The sequence below is a fragment of the Rattus norvegicus genome, chromosome 9 (assembly GCF_021556685.1).
Source record: "Rattus norvegicus strain SHRSP/BbbUtx chromosome 9, alternate assembly SHRSP_T2T, whole genome shotgun sequence".
Lineage (NCBI taxonomy): Eukaryota > Metazoa > Chordata > Mammalia > Rodentia > Muridae > Rattus > Rattus norvegicus.
In genome coordinates this window covers 11,224,867-11,242,072 of record NC_141542.1, presented here as the reverse complement: position 1 = coordinate 11,242,072, position 17,206 = coordinate 11,224,867, and the positions used below count along the sequence as shown (strand labels likewise).

The following is a 17,206-nucleotide window of genomic DNA, read 5'->3' as shown; positions in this document are numbered from 1 at the left end:
TCTTATTACATATTCTTTTTTAGTTCAAAGATGAGGAAAATTGCATCTAATATTTAAAATTGCTTTTCTTCTCTTTCCTTCTGTCTAAAAGCCTTAAATGTGACTCTAAAATGTGACAAGAAATGTAGCTAAAAATAGTTGGCTCCTCTTTTCCCAGAGTAATAGAGTTGTAGCTAGGATGATGCTACCAGCCCCCTTGGCTGCTGATGAGGTTTCTTGTGTGAGCTGTTACATCTGAAGTTGCATGTGTGGAGTTCTCGGTATGCTCATGAACCCATACACATTTGCTTTTCCACGCTCTTGTTGATTCACTCTTTGTTGCTGCTGATGGCAACAAAGACAGATGAAGTGACCTTAGAAGTAACACATTCAAGATGGTAGAGCATCAGCCAGCCTCGCCTCCAAAATTATTGTGGAAGATTTCTCTCTCTCTCTCTCTCTCCTCCCTCCCCATTTTGTTCACATACACAACCACCTGGCTCCTCCCAGGTCATCCAATGTTAACTGCCTTCTTTTCCGCCAACCTCTATGGCAGCGTTTCCAGGCACCTGAGAAGAGTGTCTGAATGGTTAGCCTCAGCATTCTCTCACCATCACGAGAGGAGACTAGCCCAGCTCTGAGCCCCACTCCTTAGTTTTCCTTTGTAACTCCATATCAGAAAGTGAGCAGCAGCATCTCAGCTCGCATCATTTCCACAGCTACCCATGTTACTGGTTGGTAAAGCAAGGCAATGAGGGCTGACATCCCATGACTAATAAAGACCTTTTGGAGCTTATTAACAGAACAGATCAGTAGCTTCCACCCACCCAAAAGGTAAGACTGTCATCTGATAGCATCAGAGGCTATGGGAGCACTTCCCCCATCTTGCCTTAACTACCTCTCTGATATTTTCACCAAGGTATCTTTAAATTGATTTATACTTTTTTATTCTGTTACTATGAAACTTCACAAGACTGCTTCAATGTTGGAACATGGCATCCACAGTAATCCAGCTGCATGTTTTCCAGGCCATGATCACTGAAATTTAGCTCCAAAATATATGTTTATTTCCCTTAATGTGAGAACTGTGTTTTTCCATTGCCATTGTCTTCCTCAAATATATGCAACATTACACATAATATCCAGCTCTGAACAATATGTGTGTTTTATGTTTGTGTATATATTTGGGTATGCATGTGTGTGCACATGTATATGTATGTGTGTTTGCATATGTGTGTGTACATATGAATCATCCAATGGTATGGTGTAGAAGTTTTTATAATTGTATGATGTGTATAAGTAGATCATTGTATGACATGGATGTGTGGATCATCTTATGGTATGAAAGTGTGGATCATCACATGACATGGATGTGCCTTACAGCAAAACTATATGTTCTCAAGTCACTCACATGAAATAGCACCTTTTTTCTGACTCCCTGCCATTACTATTTTTTGTTTTAGTTTTTAGAAACTGATCCATTTGCTGGCTCTTACAATTGCTAATATCCTCATTTCTTGACAATCTGGTACATGTTTGATTGTCTTTATAATCCATCTTTTTAAATGTAGTTTAGATTCTCCATTGTTTCATCATTTAAAATGAAACATCTTTCCCTACCTTTTCCCATGCACTTTCTAGGTTATCACTCAAATTCATCACCTTGCTAGTTTGCATAAATGTCCCATCTCTATAGATGGTCTATAAGTTTTCACATTTATGTTTTTTAAGTCATTCACTTTAGATATTGGTACTGTTCACCTAAAAAGTGAATAACGGTTTATATTAATTATCTAATAAAAACAAAATGTTTTGAAGTTTCTGTAGGATATCAAAGAAAAACTGATTTTTATGGAAATAAAATTGATGATATTGTTAGCCCCTTGTTAGCAATTTTAAAATATGCATGTATCATTTGCAGGTTATTATTTAAAATCGCAATCTCTTGTTTTGGCTATATGTAGTCATAGGAAAAATATGTCCTTGTGGGCTCAAGCATGGGCTCCTAATAAGGCATGAATAGATTTTTGTCTTCAGCTCTACCAGTCAGTGACAATGTATCATTTGGAAAGTTAATCATCTTTTTCTAAGTCCAAATTGCAGAACTAGCCATCTTTGATTATCTATTTATCAGTATTTACTGAGTAGCTCTCTGTCTATCTGTTTATCTGTATATCTTTTTAAGCTGGAGTACAATGAATACTCTGTTTCTCCTTTCAAAAAGTTATAGATCCATCAATGTTACAGATAAAAAGGCTAGGAAATATGAAGTCATTTATGAATGTTTTAGAAGCCATACAAGGGATAGTTCACACAGATTCAGGAGATGAACTTGAGTTGGGTGGGCAACAACAGAGGACCATGATTAAGTAAAGATGAGCCAACTGGGACAACAGGTGTGCATTTATTTAGAAGTTCAGAATAAGAGGTGACAGCTTCCGACATCTTCAGTAGATCCATGACATGACCAGCTATATACTTTTTAAAAACAAGGACAGGATACAAACTCTGGCTATAGCATGGTGTGGTGGTTTGAATAGAATGGCCCTCACAGACTCATGTGTCTGAATGTTTGGCCGTAGGGAGACTCACTATTAGAAGGTGTGGTCTTGTGGCCTTGTTGGAGAATGTGTGTTACTGTGGAGATGGGCTTTGGGTTCTCTAATATGCAAGCTATGCTCAGTGTAACACACAATTTCCTTTTGCTGCCTGAGGATGAAGATGTGGAATTCTTAGCTCCAGGACCATGCCTGCTTACATGCCACATGCTTCTCACCATGTTGATAATGGACTGAACCACTGAAACTGGAAGCTAGCCTCATGCTGTGGTCAGTGTCTTCACAGCAACAAAATCCTAAGCACATGATGAGCAGATACCAAGAGTGCATGCAAAGAAGGAAGTGAGAAATCACAGTAAACTAGCCAGAGCTATTGCCTACCTGCTCAGGTGTGTGGACACGGGGACGCAGTCAGATTCAAGATACTGTCTTGGGAGGTAAACCAACATGAAGACAACAGGAATAAGTGTAATCACTAGGAGTTTGAATGACTTGGAGAAGAGAAGAGAAGAGAAGAGAAGGGAAGGGAAGGGAAGGGAAGAGAAGGGAAGAGAAGATGAAAGGAAGGGAGGGGGAAAGGGAGGGAGGGGAGAGGAGAGCAAATGAGCCGAGGAGAACCTGGGAGAGAGGTGCCATGGAAGATACAAGAAAGTGGGGAGAATTCATTGCAGAGAGTGACCCAGGATGGAGAATGATATTTAAAAGAACATAATGTAGCCTAGGAAGAGACAACCTGAATGAAATCTGGAAAAAGACCTGGCCAGATAAAGGCTGACCAGATCATTTGACAAAGGGATTATGGGTGATCGAAAAGTCATCTGTATCCCTGTCACAACCAGTAATAGAAATAATCAATATCCAAATGCTCAACTTGGATCAGTTTATAAGATCTTTCTTCAACTTACATTTCTACCTTCTCTCTTTTTATGTCACCTTTCTTTTAAAAATGACTTAAACTATCCATGCTTTAGGTCTTGCCTTTTAATCTATAAGCTGGAATGAATATTGGCACCCAGCTTGGCTGTCACTTACAGGTAGACAAAACAAGACAGAAGTCGGTCTTTTGGAAGGACCTCTGCATGTTTGAAATGAGGTGAGTTAAACAAGCGTATTTCAGATAGGTGTTGGGGTATACCATGCGACTAAATGTTGAAAGATGATCAAATATCTTGTCTTTCTCTTGGTGAGCACATATTTTTACTTACGTCAATATTTAATTTAATACACCAATAACAAAAAATTGAATTCAGCAAAGCAATTTTACTTGTACCCATAGTTCATTCTCAGAAATATCTACTTTTCAACACTCAGTACCAATTTACTGAAATTATCAAGTGCAAGACTACCAGGAATCCAGCATATTGACACTCTGCCTTGATTCTAAGTAAGATGCTTTGATTTGTAGAAGGTCTCAGAGCTTTCTACTCCAGAGACACATTGCTTTTGTCTGACAAGGAGGAGCTCAGGGAAGAGGGCATGGCGGCATGCTGAGTTATGATACAATCAGATTCCTGCTTGTTGCCACCTTGAAAAAACTCCTCTCCCTGGCGTAGATTCTACAATCGTCTGTTTTCTTCTTTGATTGTGTCTTTAAAGACAAATGTGGAGAAGATGTCGCTGTAAATCAACATACACCACAAATGCCTGTACAAGTGGGAATCAGACATTGCTCTTTACCTGTCTGCTAAGCACTCCCATTCTTAACACAGACTTCTCCCACAACTGTACAAGCTTTTAACTACATGATGCTTTTGATTTCTTCAAATACCTTTTGTGACTTTTATTTTTTCTCTTTTTTCTTATTTTCTTTTTTATTTTTATGGAAGTGTGGGAATGCAGCTCCCCCACTACCACAAATTTCCTGCATTTCGGGAAATTCCAGGGTCAGCACACCCCAAAGGCAATGGGTGAGCCTCACCCTGGAAAAAACCACCTTAGTGATCATGGTATCTTCCCTACCAGGTAAGTGACTGTTTTAATCTGTCTGTTTACCACAAACTAGGAGCACCTGGAAAGAGTGTCAACTAGGGATTGTCAAGATCAGGTTGGCCCATGGGCTTATCTGTGGGGGACTGTCTTTTTTGTTTGTTTGTTTGTTTGTTTAATTTTAATTCTTTTAATGTTCTGCTTCATTCCTTTTGGGATGAGAAACTAGATAGTTTATTTTGAATTTCACAGGAGTCCATAAATAAGAGTTTAGAATTGTAAAGTAAGAGAGTTGTAAAGCGAGCTCAGCTTGTGAATCATTGGCATGTTTAAATAGACTGTGAAACTTTAATGTTATGTTGTATTTTTCCTTTAAGCTAGAATGTATAGAAAATAAAATATTTAATAAAAATTGTCCTTTCTGATTACCATTAATGTAGAGACCAAGCAAGGATAGTATCTACCTCTATTTCAGGAGTTCATATCTTCATGAGAGAAAAGTCAATAAATGTATATGCAATTTAAAAGAGAGAGAAATTTCATCATATCAGCAGCCAATGACAAATTATAAACCTGAGAGGACATGTAACCAATGACTGTCTTGATTACTGTGAGATAAACAAGTCTAAAAGTGAGTTACACTATTATCTGGTTTTGGATCCTGGACTCTGTATAGAAAAAAACAGAGGCTGGCTGAGTGCTAAATATGTGTGTTTTCATTCCTTTCTGCTCTTGACTTTAGATATGATGTGGCTAGCTTTTGGAAGTTCCTGCCTTGACTTCTCTGTAGTGATGGATAATCACCTAGATTTGTGAGTTTAAATAAACCTTTCTCCCCTAAGTTGTTTTTCTGTTGAGGTGTTTTATCACAGCTATAGAGAGTGAACTATTATATTTTTTAAATACCAAAAAGCATAGACTCAGTTTTTTAATCATAATTTTTATGATTAAATCAAACCATCCAATAAAGATCCTTGCTGGTTAATTTAAAAACCTTTTAGCTCTGTGGTGACCATCAGGTCTGGTTGAGTTGCAGCTACCAGCTGTTCTTGATCATATGAATGTCCAGAAGTTTCTCTTCCGGAGCTGTCATCCATGTCTACACTGATTGAACATCTGAATGATTAACATGCTAGTTTGCCCTGAAAAAAAGCAAGCCAGAGAAAACCACCACTCTGGTGCCAGGGGGACTGTATGGGGAGCTATCCTGAAACAACCACCAATCCAGTGTCACACAGGCCTGAAGGGGCTCAGAGCATGGGGAGTATAGTAGGTTTGCCTGATGTTTGAATTTTGATGTTAATTCTGTTTTATGTTTTGTTTTGTTTTGTTTTGTGTTTTTGAAAGGGATTGCCTCCAACTAGCAGTCCATCACATACTCAGGTGATGTCATGTGAACTATCTCCTCGTTTTACTGGTCAAAAAAGGCCTGTGATTGGGTAGTAGAGGGGAAAGTTGGGACCAGGGATTCCAGAGTGGGGGCAGGTAGAGAAAAGGAGGAGAATGAGCAAGGATGGAGAAAGAGGATGAGGAAGCCTTGATGGACCATGTGGCCAGGGGAAACTTCAAGTAACAAGGGGTCTTATAGCTGAAGAATAAGTTAGTATTGTGCTAGATCTGCCCAATCTAGGCATATAACTTATAATTATTATAACTGGATTGTGTGTTTTATTAAGATTGGAAATTCCAGCATGCTTCCTGCCGTGAAGATAATGGACTAAACTTCTGAAACTGTAAGCCATCCCCAATTAAATTTTATCTTTATAAGAGTTGCCTTGGTCATGGTATCTGTTAACAGCAGTAAAACCCTAAGGCAAAGTGCCTACATAAACAAAACAATCTCATCCATGTCTGAGAGAAATCTAGCCTGTATTCATGTGATGGGGAAGGAGAGGGCTGAAGCCTTCACAGATGATACCAGATGATACTTTGACAACAAGGGAGGTGTGATTAGGTAAACAGGAATTAAGGGGTTGTCTCTTATGGTTTCCTAGGAGTTGACAACAAAGTCTATGCGATCAGGGGGATAAATGGTATAGCTGGAGAAATGCAAGTGGTCCAGCTGGCTGGAGCCATAGGAAGGAATAGCCAAGTGATAATAGGTAAAGAATAGAAGTACAGAGGGCATCCTACACTGTGATAAGGAATTCCTACATCCACTCACCTGTGCGATGTCTTCAGAGTCTCTAGCAAATATTTTAAAAGCTTGAACAATATATGCTGACTTATTTCTAGGCCCATAGATGGAGCAAAGAGCAAGCTGGTATAAACATTTTAATATTTAGCAAAATAAACTTTAAACCAAAACTAATCATGATAGGGAAAGACATAACACACAGAATAGTCATCAAATGAAAAGTCCATAAAATTACATATACATTCTTAACATCTATATAATCAAACACAAAGACACCCAAGTTTGTAAAAGAAGCACTATTACAGCTTAAGTCACCTACTGATCCTATACACTGATAGCAGAAAACTTTAATACCTCACTCTCACCAATAGACAGGTCATCCAGACAAAATCTAAACAAGAGAAATGCTGGAGCTAACAGACATTATAAATCAAATGGACCCAACATATTTATAGAATATTTCACCCAAACACAAAAGAAATATACCTTCTTCTCAGCACCTCATGGAACTTTATCCAAAGTGGTCCACATACTCAGATACAAAGAAAGTCACAATAAATACAAATAATATCTTGCATCTGATTGGACCAACGCAGACTAAAGTTAGCTATCAACAACAGGAAGAACAGAAAGCTTACAAACACATGGAAACTAAACTATTGAATGAAAAATGTATTAAGACAAATGAAGAAATCAAACACTTTCTACAACTGAATGAAAATGAATGTACAACATATACACACTTCTGAGACACAATGAAAGTGGGGCTAAGAGGCAAGTTCATACCCACAAGTGTTCTATAGTTTGAATGTAATTGGCTCCCATAGACTCATAAGAGATGGCATTATTAGAAAATGTGGCCTTGGTGTGGCCTTGGTGGAGTAGATGTGGTCTTGGAGGAAGTGTGTTACTCTGGAAGCGGGCTAGAGATTTCATATATACTCAAGCCACACCTAGTGGTACACTTTCATTCTGCTGCCTGCAAATCAAGTTATAGAAATCTCAGTTCCCCCAGTACCATGTCTCCCTGCACATTGTCATGCTTCCTGCCGTGAAGATAATGGACTAAACTTCTGAAACTGTAAGCCATCCCCAATTAAATTTTGTCTTTATAAGAGTTGCCTTGGTCATGGTATCTGTTAACAGCAGTAAAACCCTAAGGCAAAGTGCCTACATAAACAAAAACAAAAGGTATAGATTGTTGTCTTCATGTAGGTGAGGGCAGGCATAAGAGAAGGCCTATGATTGGGCAGTGAAAAAGTAAGGCAGGAACAGGGCTTTTGTAAGGCAGGAGACAGGAAAAAAGAGAAAAACCAAGATAGAGGCAGAAAAGGATGATCCAGTTCTGTGTGACCTTAAATGACCACTAGTAGTTATGAATATTTCATAAAGATTGGATTTTTATAGGACAATCTGTCTTATCTAGGTGGGCAGTTTATATCATCATCAATTGGTCGTGAGTTTATTGTGCAGATGTTTTGTAGAGTTTGAGTTAACTGATGTAAATCTGATTGCTAAATTACAAGCTTAATGAGTTTTTATTTTAATGAGTTACTGGGAGTTATGACTATAATCATTGAGGATGGATGCTGGGAATGTGAGCAGAGTCTGAGTTAGAGAACTGTGAGGTAGGCAGACTCTGTATGGAACTGGCGTGGTGGCAACTGCCTTGGGACCTAGATGATGGAGTTGCAAGAAGGAGGCTGCTGCTGCTGGGCTCAGATAGTAGCTGTGGGATGGAGATTGGGAGCTTAGTGGGTGAGATGCTTTGCTGACTGAGATGAAAATACCCCATCGATGCCATGTGGCCTACTGGTGCTGGCTATAGTGCAAGATAGTAGGATTATTTTTTACTAATATTTACCACAACAAAAAGGATTTTTATACTAGCAATTTAATAGCACACCTGAAAGCTCTAGAATTAAAAGAAGTCATACCCAAAAAGAGTGGATGGCAAGAAATAATAAAACTCAGTGTTGAGATTAATAAAAATAGAAACAAAGAATCAATGAAATAAAGATATGATTCTTTAAGAAAATCAACAAGATGGACAAACATCTATCCAAACTAACTAATTTACTCGATAGTTACTGTTTCTCAAAGTTAAATCAAGATCAGATAAGAAAGTTAAACCAATCTATAACTCCCATAACCTCTAGTGAGATAGAAGTAGAAATTAAAAGTCACTCCCCCCCAAAAAACCCCCACAGGGCCTAAAGAGGTCTGAATTAGGGCCCATGCATGTATACGTATGTATGTATGTATGTATGTATGTATGTATGTATGTATGTACATATGTATGTGTGTATGTATGTATGTACCCCTGAGGATGTGAATCGTGGGTCTCTGCTTCTTGTGCCTTCTCTTGGGGTTCTTTTTCTTCTATTGGGTAGATGTTTCCAACTTTTACATGATTGTTTTTGTTTTATCTTGTTATTTTTTATTTTGTTAAAAATGGCTGTATGACTGTATCCCTCAGAATTGTTACATGGGAGATAGGCAATAAAATTTACCTTGCATTCTTCAAAATAAAATAAAACCTCTTGGGTGATTGGGAGAGATGAGGTTACTTTAGTGGCAACTGCTAACTACATAGGTTGTAACGAGAAATATAAATCATCTGAATAATGCCATTTCTACTCAGAGAGGAGCAAGAAGAGAGAACAACTTAGCAGTGTAATAGTGAAGTGCACAAACCATCTCACTCCTCCAAGATGCCTCTCAATCAAGAAGTCACACATTTCTGCCAGGTTATTAAACTTAGTAACATTCTTCATGCTCTTGCCTGTTTCAGAACAAGCAGGAGTACTTCATATTTTATAAACTCACGTCCCTTCACATTCACAGTTCCAGGTTCATCAGGGGTGAACACTCCTGGGATGAACACTGCTGGGGTGAGCTCTGATGAGGTTAGCACTGCTGGGGTAAGAACTCTGGGGTGAGCACCGCTTGGGTGAGCACCGCTGGGGTGAGCACTGCTGGGGTGAGCATGCTGGGCTGAGCACTGCTGGGGAATGTTGAACATGTCACAGGTGCTTCAATCCAGGCATTTACATGTGTTGTGAAGTAAACTTTGTGCCTGTCACACAAATACAACTCTGGACATAAATAAGAATGATACAAAAAGGTGGATATTATTTTCTCTAAGTGAGTCTTAGTTGAAGTCACTTTAAAATACCGGTAAAAAGATACTGAGAGAAGCAATGGCACCAAGCATTTCTCAATATGACCATTACTAAAATAAATATTATCATGGACAAATTACATTTCAAGTAGAGCTTTATCGACCAATAAACACGACTAAGAATAGTTTGATCTAAAACAGTTACAAATATATTAAATGTATTTCTATGAATGAATACTTAAAACTAATATTTTTGTCCAATAATTTTGTTCCGTATCTTGTGAAAAAGCACTCTAAATTGAGAAGACATGAAGCTGCTTTTCCCTTTGCATAGTCTTATCCAAACAATCATACAGCTGATTATTTCATTTCCTTGCTGCTTTTATTTATATATCAAATACTCAATTAACACTTTCCCTAGCCATTCCTCAAAATCACAGCCTATTCTTTCTTCATTCTTTGCCTTATTGTTTTTATATCAAATTACCACTATCTGGCATAGTGTATGTTTGTTTTGCTTCCTGATTGTTCACTATTAGGGGATAAATTCTGGAAAGTCAAGGGTCTTGTCTGTTTACACTCTCTTTCAGGTTGTATCCAATACTGTGTTTGGAAAATAACAAGCATTTAATAGAGATGTATTTAGTCAGTAAATAAATATGTCTTTAGAGAATATATTGTTATTATATTTATTTTTCTTATTTGAGTGGCAAAGTCATCTTAGATTTGTGAAATTAAGATACAGTTAAATAAACAATTATACATGATACAATACTATACAGCTATAAGAGGTGTTTATAAATGTTCATAAAATAAGGAAATGTTCATATTATAATGTTAGAAGAAAACAGTTCTTAATTGAGCATATAGCATGGTCACAACTAAATTAAATGAATTAGAGAAAGAAACCAACCAAAAGGCAGAGCAGGGAATCACTGCTGTTTGGAAAGGATATGACTAAGGACCATTTGCTTATTTTGCTTTACTGTTTCTATGTTAAAATTTATAGAACTGGAATAATTGTTAGCATTCTGTCTAAGCTCCACCTCACAATTACCTGGCAATAGCCAAGTATGCCTGACACTATAAAAGGGGCTGCTTGCCCCCTCCTCACACTCTTGCTCTCTTGTTCTAATTTGCTCTTGCCTTCCCTCATGGCTGGTCTCTACTCTATTTCTCTCTCTCTCTCTCTCTCTCTCTCTCTCTCTCTCTCTCTCTCTCTCTCTCTCTGCCTCTGCCTCCCTCTTAACTCCCCTCCTCATGCTATACCTTGTGGCTGGTCTCTGGGGGGAAGGGATGTCTTAGCATGGGCCCACAGAAGCATACGCTTCCCCCACACCTCCACAGAACATATCCTCACTTTCTTTATCTTTTTTATAAACACATCATATGGCATGAAGGTTTGCATCCTCCTGCTATCTATGCAGATCCAAAGCTCACTAGCCTAAACTTCGGAGAACCAGTAAGCTCCCTCCCCACACTGGTCAGAGTAAAAGTCTGCATGGTCCCAGGAGAGAGTTCTTGAGCTCGGAGCTACCCCTGTGTCCTTGAGAATGGAGACATTCAGTCTTTTCACTGACCTTCTTTCGAGGACATTTTCCCTCCCCAGACCTCCATAGAGCATATCCCCCTCTCTTTATCTTTTGATTCAACACATCAATAATGTATGATCAATTTAAATCATTCAAAACACTATACTATCCTTGTGTGTGCTGGTGAAATCTTATAATTTCATCATTCTGGAGGGAGAGACTCCTGGGTTGGAGACAGACCTGGGCACAAAATGAAGTCTTCTCTCAAAATAAGACAAAACCAAACCAACACCTAAGGATGCAACTCAGCAGAAGAGGATTTTTTTTAACATCAGCAAAGACTCCAAATTAGATTTTTAATACTGAAGAAAAAGTTTGATTGAGAATACTGTTACTGAGTATAATTTTGTTCACCGCAAAGAATGCTGGGAATGATATCAAAAGTTCATGGGTTAACTAATAGAAACTAAGGCTAATAAAATACATTTGTGGACAAGCATGAACCACTTACATATTGGCCAAGAAAAATATTAATTGCTAAGTTTAGATCCATTAAAAAAAAACCCACTGCCTTGCAGTTTCATTTGGTTAAGGATCCCACGCGGGCTGCAAACATTGCTGGCTCACGCACAATAACACTCCATCTTCCCATAGAAAGTTCTGGAAAGGTTAAGGAGGTAATACTTGAACAGTGTGTTTGAAAAATACTCTGTTTGTAGAAGTGCTTAAATAGGCATTTTTAAGGTAATTTATTTGGCAGCTTTAAAGAAAAAAATACAACTATGGAAGTAGTGTTTTTCTTTTTGATGTCATTTTTCCTCCAGGAATCTTGACACAGACCCTTTCCTGTGTTGAAATAGAGCACTGTGTTACACTTCAATGGGAGTCTGACATGGTGAGATAGTTTTTTATCAAGGTTTTTTCCTGGTTTCAGAAGAAAATAGCTCTTTAGTAGCAAAGTGGTCATTGGTGCTGGCCAGGAATTAAAGCATAATAAGCACAATTCATTCATATATCAACATTCAAGATGCACAATCTTGGAATATGTCACTGTTGATATTCTCAGAGTTGATTTATAAATAGCCACACGAAGGGTTTGGAGAGATGGCTCAGTGGTTAAACGCACTGACCGCTCTTCCAGAGGTCCTGAGTTCAATTCCCAGCAACCACATGATGGCTCACAACCATCTGTAATGGGATCTGATGCCCTCTTATGGTGTCTCTGAAGACAGCTACAGTGTTCTCACATATATAAAATAAATAAATAAATAAATAAATAAATAAAAACTTTAATAAATAGCCACTCGAAGTCAAAAGTAAATGGTAGGCCTTGATTATGAACACCACTCTGAGTTGGTGAAAGGCTATTACTTAAGACAAGTTCACTCTGGAAGGACATATGTAATTCTGCAGAGGGTCTCTAAGGCCTGCTTAGGGTTGGAGAGTGAATACTGGAGAGTATGTGGATATAGGCCTTATTACTCCACTGTCTGAACATTGGAGTAAAATAGGTAGTGAGACAGGCTAGGCTAACTCCATGACAGGTTTCAAATTGGCAGTTCAGGGAACTAGGTTTAAATCTCTGTTTACAAGAACTGGGCAACCCAGGCAAGCCCAGCCAAGTCAGTTGCTAAAAAACAAACAAACACCAAACAAAAAACAAAAACAAACAAAGAACACCCCCCACCCCCCACCCCCCACCCCCCACCCCCGTTTCAGGCAGCTAGTCAGAAACTGGCCTGCCAGGGGAAGCCACCCCTTAGCAACAATTTCTAGACTTCACCCGCAACACTTTTCAGGCCCCCACATCCCAGCAATAGTTCTAGAATGTCCCTAGAGATAGAGCCAATAGATTAAGATAGAAGTCACCAACTCCTCTCCAGAATTCCCCTAATGTGTTTCAAATCAGGACTGAAAGGTCACTGGAGTGTCTCCATCTTGTTGACAGGAGACCCCAGCATGCCGGACTTTTGCAGAATAAAAAACTCTTTGCTTTTGCGTACTATTTGAGTCTGGGATATATTTCTTCAGCAGATCATGGTTACCCTTACAGTAAAAAAATGTAGGGAGTGTAGAAGGAATGAATGGATTGAAGGACAGAAGAGGCCAGAGGTTCCCAAATGATAAAAGATAATTAATTTTAGGCAATCAATTCTTCTAACTATCCTGTTCTGTGATCCTCTTAATGGTGAAAGATCTCCAGAAGGCAATTGTATTCCTGAAGACTGTGAGATGGTTTCACCCTGTTGCTCCTTAAACTAAAATTCTCCCATTGATTCGAATGCGTGCTGAAGTCATTCAAGGTAAAACCGAATGTCTTTATTACCATGAATTTTTTCCTTTTTATTAGTGGGTTCTAAGTCATCATCATTAATGTTAGTTCTTTAACTAAAGGGAAAAGAATGTACGTATCTTTGTATATGTCAGTCAAATCACTGTATGCAATACAGTAACACTAGAATACTGTTATTGGGGTTATTGGATGCAAGACAGCCTCCTTGAGGTGCACCACATCCAAAGGAAGTTTGTCTGCACTTAGCCACGAGACAGTGGAACTTTAGGGACCTTGTTCTCTCTTTTCACAAAGAATACTGAGTAGATTCTGTATTAGTAAATGAGACCGCAGGTATACTACGCCTGAAAATTGTGAGGTCGGAAATGCCCATTGTTCTCAGGCTCAGTGTTACCTGCTATACTCAACATGCACAAATGAGCTCGAGTTCTTCTTTTTTCTTTTTTTGAAAATGCTGTTATTAAAAGGAACAGAAGATATGGGATTAATAACATTGATGAGTTCAGACAAGTCACTCCAATCTGGCATGCTGTTTTTAGCAGAAGGCACAAAGGACAAAATAAATACAGAAGAAGTCCTGTGTTTTTCCTTTTTTTCCTATCAGTAAATCCTAAAATTCCTCATCAGAAGGTGCCTTTACCTTCCCTGTCTTAAGAACATTTTTTTTAAACACTGAAAACAGGGTGGACACTGAAATGGAACTGCACATATTAAAATGTTTCTTATCCTCTTCTATATCTACAGTACCTTTCCTAGACACATGACCAAAGTTACCGTCCCTGACCCAAGGCCTCTTTGTTGTCATTGCTTTATTACTATTTATTATTCTTTGTTTAAAATGTATGTGAGGCTGGGGGATACCTCTGTCACTATGCAGGCACAAGGACCTGAGCTATCGTACACATCTGAAGCTGCTCATGGTGGTGTGTGTTTGTTGATCCTAGTGCTAGGGGCCAAGCAGGTCCTCTCTAGAGCTTTCTGGCCAGATGGTCTAACCAGACAATAAAATCCAAGCTTAGGGAGATGTCATGTTTCAGACAATGAAGTGAATGGCAACTGAAGAAACCATTAGTGTTGACCTCTGGCCCGCACATCCACAGGCTCCACTGAGAGCTCTGCAAACACACATGAGAACATGCACACACAGGTAAAATAGGTGAAGAAATAAGCTTTGGGCCTATCCAAAAGGGCTCCCTTTGTCTCTTCCTTGTCTTTTCTGAGGACTCCTGTATATATAACCTAGAACAAAGCTTGCATGTGCCTTTCCTGTTCATCTGGTTTATGTTAATGCATGCATTTGTTAAAGTAGTGTTATTGGCCACTAAACAGTGACCTTCCCAGTATAACAGCACCAGAAATCCACACGACCTTGTCATTTTTTTCAAATGAAAGCTTTCAGTTTCTAGTCTGGCTTGAAAGTCGTGAACCAGCTGTGCATAAACTGCTTCTTTCTGCTCTAGCAACGGATAGGTTTGTGTTACTTACAGTAAGAAGGTTATAATAAAAATTAGGCGTTATAAAAAGCAGACTATAAGAGAACAAAACATGGGATATTTTAAGTGAATAGAAATATTGGTTAATAAAAATATTAACAAAAATAAGAATAAAAGTAATCAGATACAATAAATACAGGGATCTGGGTTCAAGGAAATACTGTTATGCTAAACTTGTTGAAATCTTTGTCATAAAGTTTTGTGATTAAATTGACATTAATATCATGGTCCTGATAGCTGAATTGAAAACACATTTCTAGCTGCTCCTTGCGCTTGTGTGATACAACCCTACTACTGAGACTTCAGTGAATTAAAACTTCTTCAATCACCGTGAGAAGCAAATTTAACGTATGAGCAGGGGGAACCGTGTGCTTTTCAAGCAAGTAGAGATGCCTAGGTTGCACTAATGCTCAAGGGTACCACTGGGCAAAAATGCTCATGTTTAGTCCTGGACAGGAGGCTCTCACAATGTGCAACTGCCTTTCTCCCACCATATTAACTGCGTAAGTGAACTGTAGGATTTGTATTTTGTCACTTCTTCATCCCAGGTCTGGTGTTCATCTTGGACTGCTATCTCTACTTGAATTACCAACATGCCTCAATCTTTGTTGCCATGTACAACGTATCTGCTATTATGAATACTTAGTCATGCACTTTTTATTATCTGACCCCAAAAGAGGATCAAAAAATCTAGATTTACTTATTTTACGTTAGTGCAAGAATTAGACTCTTTCTATTCTTCAGTATAGTTATGCTACAAAGATTAAAATTTAAAATATTGAAGAAATACCACTAATGACTTATTTTACTCTGCTTCATATTATGATTAGAGTGTTGCAGTTTTTTTAAGGAAGACATTACATAATATACATTAAAAAAGCAGCACTTGGTGAGAAGCCATTGTTATGGACCACATATCATTTGAGGGAGGTGTGAAGAAGGGCTTAAGTGTAAAAAACACATTCAACTAGTCCAACTTGATGGCGCAATGTGAAAGTGTCAGTGTGGGACAATAAGCAAGGATTCCAGCACCCTGACACTGCAGTGAACTTTTGTTTACTCACAAACCTTTGGTTTGAGGAACTTTTGTACTAGACTCCTTTTCTCATTAGAGACACTGAGCACCATAGTCTGTGGTTGTTGATGGAAGCCTAGTTTCTCATATCATTTTGCTTCTAAATAGTAAGTCTCAGCAAAGCTTTAACATGTTTCCCCATATGCATCTGAAGGTGATTCTCCACTTACTCAAAGAGTTCTAAATGCTCGTTTCCAACCTCAGCAGATCTTTCTAGATTCTCTATGTAACCTACAGCATTAATTTCTAACTTTTCCTTCTTCACCCCCCCCCCTTTTTCCTCCCATTTTCCTTTCCCTTGTCCTGTGCAACTCAGATACAGTCTTGCCCTGTAGTCCAGGCTGATTTCAAAATCACAACTCCCCAAGTGAAGCCTCCTGGGTGTTGGGCATCACAGATCTATGACATAGTACTAGGCTTTCTCTTTTATTTGTTTCATTTTTGTCATTTTAAAAAACTGAGTAGCAATTGTATAATTGAAATCTAAATTTAAAATTTTTAATTTTAATAATTTCTTTTTTTTCAGCAGTATATTGCTCAAAATTAAGGCCACTACACTAAGGTGAGCAATATATTTTGTCACTGTTCTAAACACCCTACCTCTTTTTTTTCTCCATCTTCATTAAATTGCGTATTTCTTATTTACATTTCAATTGTTATTCCCTTTCCTGGTTTCCAGGCCAACAGCTCCCAACCCCTCCCCCTCCTTTTCTATATAGGTGATCCCCTCCCCATCCTGTCCCCATTACCAACCTCCCCTCAACAATCCCATTCACTGGAGGTTCAGTCTTGGCAGAACCAAGGGCTTCCCCTTCCACTGGTGCCCTTACTAGGCTATTCATTGCTACCTATGAGGTTGGAGCCCAGGGTCAATCCATGTATAGTCTTTGGGTAGTGGCTTAGTCCCTGGAAGCTCTGGTTGGTTGGCATTGTTGTTCATATGGGGTCTCAAGACCCTCCAAGCTCTTTCACTCCTTTCTCTGATTCCTTCAACGGGGGTCCCGTTCTCAGTGCAGTGGTTTGCTGCTGGCATTCACCTATGTATTTGCTGTATTCTGGGTGTGTCTCTCAGGAGAGATCTACATCTAG

At 38.7% G+C, this 17,206-nt stretch overlaps 1 protein-coding gene and 1 pseudogene across 1 annotated transcript in view; both read right to left on the bottom strand.

Annotated features, from left to right (window-relative positions):
- The window catches only part of Kcnh8 (potassium voltage-gated channel subfamily H member 8), a 426,523-nt gene that overhangs the window by 164,390 nt on the left and 244,927 nt on the right, over positions 1–17,206 (bottom strand).
- LOC120094948 (U1 spliceosomal RNA) lies at positions 4,356–4,507 on the bottom strand (annotated as a pseudogene).